A 6,741-nucleotide genomic window follows, 5' to 3' on the forward strand; every position below is an offset into this window, starting at 1 on the left:
TGTGAAAAACTGTGGTCTCGTGTTTTCCTTTATTATAAAATTATATAAATGTCATGGGGTGCTCAGGTGGCTCAGTCTATTAAGCACCCAACTCTTGATTTCAGCTCTGGTCATGATCATCTCGCAGTCCATAATATTGAGCCCTGTGTCGGGCTCCACACTGACAGCATGAAGCCTGCTTGGGATTCTCTGTCTCCCTCTCTCTCTGTCCCTCCCCAACTTGCTCTCTCAAAAATAAATTAAAAAAAAAATATTTTAAAATTATATCAATGGCAAAAACACAATGACTTCAGGTACTGAAAAAAGGACTAAAGGTGAGCATTGTATCCACTTAAATATAGAACTAAGATTAAAGAACTGTGAGACTTATGATTACATAATAGAATATTTGTGTTAAAACCACTGCCAATATAAAACAATTCAACTAAAAAGCTAAGTACATACTTTTACTTTTAACCTGTGTGTTTACATTTAAAGTGGTTTTGGGGCACTTGGGTGGCTCAGTCGGTTGAGCGTCCAACTTTGGCTCAGGTCATGATCTTGGCAGTTTGTGGCTTCCAGCCCCGTGTCAGGCTCTGTGCTGACAGCTCAAAGCCTGGAGCCTGCTGCAAGTTCTGCGTCTCCCTCTCTCTCTGCCCCTCCCCCACTCATGCTCGGTCACTCTCTCAAAAATGAATAAACACTGAAAAAAAAAAAAATTTAAGTGGTTTTATTTTAGGAAGCATATAAATGGGTTTTTTTATCAAGTCTGACAATCTATGCTTTTAAATTGCAGTATTTAGCTTATTTACATTTAATGTAATTATTAATAAGTTTAATGTAATTAACTAGAATCCATGTATTTGATTTCTATTTGTCCCGTCTATTTTGTTTCTTTTACCTCTTTCTGACTTCTTTTGTATTAAGTATTTAGGACAACATTTTTTTCTCTAACTTGGCTTATTTGATATCTCTGTTTACTTTTTATTTTTTTAATTTTATTATTTTATTCTTAAGTTAGTTAACATACAGTGTAGTCTTGGCTTCAGGAGTAGGCTCATTTCTCTTCCTTTAACTTCATTACTTATTATTCTCCCTTGCTGTTTTCATTCTAGCTAGGGTAGATCTATTTCACTTTTTAAAATGATACACAGGTTGTCCCTTGCCTGGGAGGGATTTATCCATTTTCTACAGCTTGGAACCTTTCCCACCATCTATCATCATCTTACTTTACTAACTCTGACTTATAGACTTTCAGATCTCTTCTGAACCATCCTTCCTTAAGAAGGTCTTGCTGATATTTGAGACGAAGGTAGGTCACCTTGGTATGTATTCAAATAACACCTTCTTAGTTCACATTTATAATATTTATAATATTTATTAATGCCCATATCCTCTGTGAGATTATAAGTACCATAAGATCATATCTATTTTATTTATGGTTACTAGCACCTACCATAGTGCTTCACACACTATGTAGGCACTCAGTAAATATTTGTTGATTGAATGAATGAAATGTACAATGGTGGCCATATTTTCTCAACTTTCATCTTCACCTTGAATATTTTGTAATTTCTTGAAAGTGTCATGTTGTTTTGAGCTATCATGATGGCTTACGTGCTGTTTTCCTTTCCTGGAATACCCTATGCCTTCCATTATCTTGCTAACTTCCCAATGATTAGTTAAAACTGGGATCAATATGTAATAAAAATCAAAGCTAAAGAATAAGATGGAAAACTTACAGGCTTACATGCTATGTTAACAGTTGACAAAGATAGAAAATAAAATAAGGTACTTAATTCAAAAAAAGAAAGAAAAAAAACAATTGAAAAACAGACCTAAGAAACTTAGACCTAATAAAATGTAAGACAGGAAACCATCAAAATCCTAGAGGCGAAAACAGGCAACAACCTCCTTGACTTCGGCCGCAACAACTTCTTACTAGACATGTCTCTGGAGGCAAGGGAAACAAAAGCAAAAATGAACTATTGAGACCTCATCAAGATAAAAAGCTTCTGCACGGCGAAGGAAAAAGTCACGAAAACTAAAAGGCAACCGACAGAATGGGAGAAGATATTTGCAAGTGACATATCAGATAAATAGTTGGTATGTAAAATCTATAAATAATTTATCAAACTCAACTCCAAAAAACAAATAATCCAGTGAAGAAATGGGCAAAAGACATAAACAGTGTTCCAAAGAATACATTCAGATGGCTAACAGACACATGAAAAGATGTTCAACACCACTCAACATCAGTGAAAGACAAATCAAAACCACAATGAGATACAACTTCACACTTGTCAGAATGGCTAAAATTAACAACCCAGGAAACAGATGTTGGCGAGGATGCTGAGCAAAGGGAACACTTTTGCACTGCTGGTGGGAATGAAAACTGGTGCATCCACTCTGCAAAACAGTATGGAGGTTCCTCAAAAAATTAAAAATAGAACTACCCTATGACCCAGCAATTAAACTACTAGGTATTTATCCAAAGGATACAAAACTACTGATTTGAAGGGGCATATGCACCCCAATGTTTATAGTAGCACTATCAACAACAGCCAAATTATGGAAAGAGCCCAAATGTCCATCAACTGATGAGTGGGTAAAGATGTTAAATATACAAGGAAATATTACTCAGTCACCAAAAAGAATGAAATCTTGCCATTTGCAACGATGTAGATGGAACTAGAATGTATTATGCTAAGTGAAATAACAGAGAAAGACATATATGATTTCAGTCTCATGTGGCATTTAAGAAACACAACAGATAAACATGGGGAAGGAAAGAAAAAATAAGATAAAAACAGAGGGAGGCAAATCATAAGAGATTCTTAAATACAGAGAACTGATGATTGATGGAGGGAGGTAGGTGGGGCTAAGTGGGTGATGGCATTAAGGAGGGTCACTTGTTGGGATGAGCACTGGGTGTTATACGTAAGTGATGAATCACTAAATCCTACTCCTGAAACCGTTATTACACTATATGTTAACTAATGTGGAATTAAATAAAATTAAAACACAGTATGCTTAATCTAAGCCTCATTCTTTTGAAAAGAGACACATTATCACTATGCAGGAAAGGACTAAATGGTGAAAGAACTGAAAAACATGTCATAAGAAACAACCAGAAAAATTAAAGTTACCTTCAAATATGTGAAGTTATCCTTTATAAAAGCACTGGGTTTTTTTTTCCTATACATCTATAAGTAGTAGAACAAGGGCTAATGAGTACTAACTTTAAGGAGACAGATTTCAATTTCACATAAGAAACATTTGCCAAACTGCTGGCCAAGGATTACCACTGCTACCAGCCTGGTCTAAGCCATCACTAAGTCTTCTCTATTACATTGGCCTTCCCGCTTCCACATTACCCTACTACAGTCAATATTCCAAATATCAACCAAAGAGATCTTGTTAAATGTAAATCATTAATATAGCATGCCTATTCCAAAAACTTTCAATGGCTTCTTATAACACTCAAAACCAAATCCTAAGTCCTGATTTTGACCTACAGACCCTCTGGATGTAGTTTCTATGTGATTCTCTAGTTTCCTAATGCTCCCTACCTTTCTCAATTTGCTATAGGCACATTGGACTTTTTGTTGTTCCACACTCTAAGATCATGCTTGCCTCAAAGTCTTTGCATCTGTTATTCCTTTTGCCTGGAACAACTACCCACTCCCTCATGTCCTTCAGGTCTCTCTCAAATGTCACATTCTCAGAGTCTTTCCCTAACCATCCTTTAAAAAATAGTTCAAACATACCCCCATGAGTCTCTATCTCCTTACCCTGCATTACTGTCCTTACAGCACTTCTCTTTACCTGGTGTTACTACTAGCTCTCTACCTAAATGCAAGGCAGAGATTTTGTCTTTTTGTTTACTGATGCATCCCAGGGCCTAGAACCACGCCTGGAGCAGAGTAAGCACTCAATATTTGTTGAATGAACGCTAAATGAAGGCAATGTTATCATACCAGAGAGTGTCAGATGTAGGTTGGGCATTCACTTGGTAGGAATATTTTAAAGAATTTAGACAAAATGACATTTAGGTCTCTTCCTAACTGAAGTGTAATGATTCGATATTGTTGTTTTTTTGAAAAATCACATGTAAATTTGGGAATGATACACTACATTTCTCTAGCTATCTCCCACAGGCTTGCAACCTGTGACCTGTGATAAGGTGTACAGAGGAATAAATTGAAAAGTTTTCCCCGTTTTCCTCCTTGTCAACTAATTTGTGCTCTATACTTGATTTCCTACTGGTAAGTAACTTCCACCTTCTGCTCTCTAGTTCTGATACGGGCTGCAGAACGAATAATGTTGACTTGAAGCCATTTAGGAAGAATCATTATTTTTGTGGAAAATTGGGAAAGTGTCCTGGGGACAAAACATAGTAACAGGTAGTCAAAAGCAGACAGACCACTTGGCTTTGTCACGGTTGGTGGTGCTACCTTAGACAAGTTAACTTTTCTCTGCTTCCTTTTCATCATTTGTTAAATGAAGATTAAGTGATTAGGAAATATAAACATATTAATATGTGAAGCACATGGAATGGTACCTGGCATACAGTAAGCACTATATAAGTGTTAGCTACTAATTCATTTTTAGCATTGTAAACAAAAGACCATATTCAGTTATGACTGATGAAAAATCCAAATTAACAAATTACATTGGAAATTATTTACAACAAATTATTTGACAGGTAATAACTAGTTTGGTTTTTTTTTAAGTTTTACATATAACTTTTTATAGCTCACAATGTATTTTAAATTTGGTCTTCATGAGAATTCTTCCAGGTAGACAAGACAAATGAAGAAAGGGTCTCAAGATTTGTGTGATTTGCTCCAATTTACACAGCCTGTCATAGGCTGAATCTGACTTATTATTCTTCATCTATGTCCCACAACATTAGCATACAAAAGGAGCAGGCAGTCTGAAGAACCAGGATAAGATTTCCAAAAATATATGCTATTATTTAACTTTCTATTTCCTGTTGGAGCTTCTTGTTGGTCTCTCTTCAAGTTAAGCCTCTCTTCCATGATCAGGTTAACATCCTGAACATTTGTTTCAATTATGAGCCTTCAACAGATGTGGTAGGATGGTTCCTAGCAGAGATTAATAGCTGCTGAGCAAGCCTATGTCTTCCATTATCCACTGAAGGTGGTTGCAGAAAACTTCTCAAGTCATATACAGGCATCATCACGGGAGGGAAGATAACTAGATGCCTGAGTTGTCAAGAGATAAAATGTCAGTGCCCACTACCTTGTAACTCTTCGTGTCGGAGTCCAAAGAAAAAAGTTGTTTCACAAGAAACTACCTAATGTTGTATTGTTGTATCTTCAACATTAAGAGGCAATAAGTTGTAACAAAACAATCAGTGGACATCATACTTTATACCCCTTAAACCAAATGTGTATACGTGTGTGTGTGTGTTCCTCTGTCACTCATCATTTCAAAAATCTTAGTTTTTCTACATGCCTCACTATTCCTGTTACTGGTTTCTGCATTTGCTTTTCTGTAAAGGGATACAATGCATTTATGTAAAGCCTAAATAAGCTCTGCCAATTGTCATACTGCTTCTTACACCCTCAATAACGCATTAGATGAGCATTCCCATCTATCAATATTATATGAAGTGTGCATTGCTATTAGAGGCTCATTAAAAAAATTAATTATAGCTAACAAAGGCACAGGTGAAAATAAGCATCTATTTAGATTTTAATAAAACCTGAAAATATAAACCTCATATCTCAAAAGAATACATATATTCATAAGGTTTATTTGGTAACATTTATCAGTATATGACTTTTATTCAATTATGCGTACCTGGTAAAACTATTCCTAAAGGCAAATGTATTCCCTTTGGGTCACATTATACCCTTGATAATGTCTTTAAGATGTTCATTCCACACTGTCCTTTGGGTAGGAAATAAAGATTTTTAAACACTCTTTTAGAAAAATGTAAATAGTTTGAGATGTGAAAATAAATCTATACGGTGTATAGATTTTACAATAGTAAAAATTCTCTGTACCATCTACAATCCCTTTAAAATAGTCTCCCACTTAAAAAAAAAAAAAGTGGGGGGTTAAAAAGAAGAGTATTGCAGCCTCTATACATTCTGATTTCCAGCTCTGAGAAGACTCGGATGGCAAAGGGACAAGTACTAAGGAAATCACCATGGATCAAAAATAACTTCCCCAGGGTGCCTGGGTGGCTCAGTAGGTTAAGCTCCAGACTTCACCTCAGGTCATGATCTCACCATTCATGGGTTTGAGTCCTGTGTTTGGCTGTGTGCTGACAGCTCAGAGCCCAGAACCTGCTTCAGATTCTGTCTCCCTCTCCCCCCCCCCCCCCCCCCCCGCCTTCTCGGCTCACACTCTGTCTCGCTCTCTCTCTGTCAAAAATAAATAAACGTTAAAAAGTTTTTTAAAAAATAACTTCCCCAATATATTACATTAATAGATATTATAAATTTCCCTTTTTAAAGACTATGACCACCACCCCCAATTGAATAAGGGCTGTTGATAAAGACCTGACCATGAATTACAGTAATGTATTTAAATCATATCTTTTAAGAACAACAGGTAGTTTCTACAGTGGTAGGGTGAGTGAAAAAGAGATAATCGGGACCAAGAGGTTAAGACCAAGAGGGGGTGTTCTGGAAGAGGCAGCTTTAGACAGCTATAGATGCACGTGAGAGGAACACCAAAGACAAACTTCATCCGTCTTGTAACTTTGTACTTGTGTAAGATACT

The sequence above is a fragment of the Panthera onca genome, chromosome B1 (genome assembly GCF_046562875.1).
Source record: "Panthera onca isolate mPanOnc1 chromosome B1, mPanOnc1 haplotype 2, whole genome shotgun sequence".
Taxonomy (NCBI): domain Eukaryota; kingdom Metazoa; phylum Chordata; class Mammalia; order Carnivora; family Felidae; genus Panthera; species Panthera onca.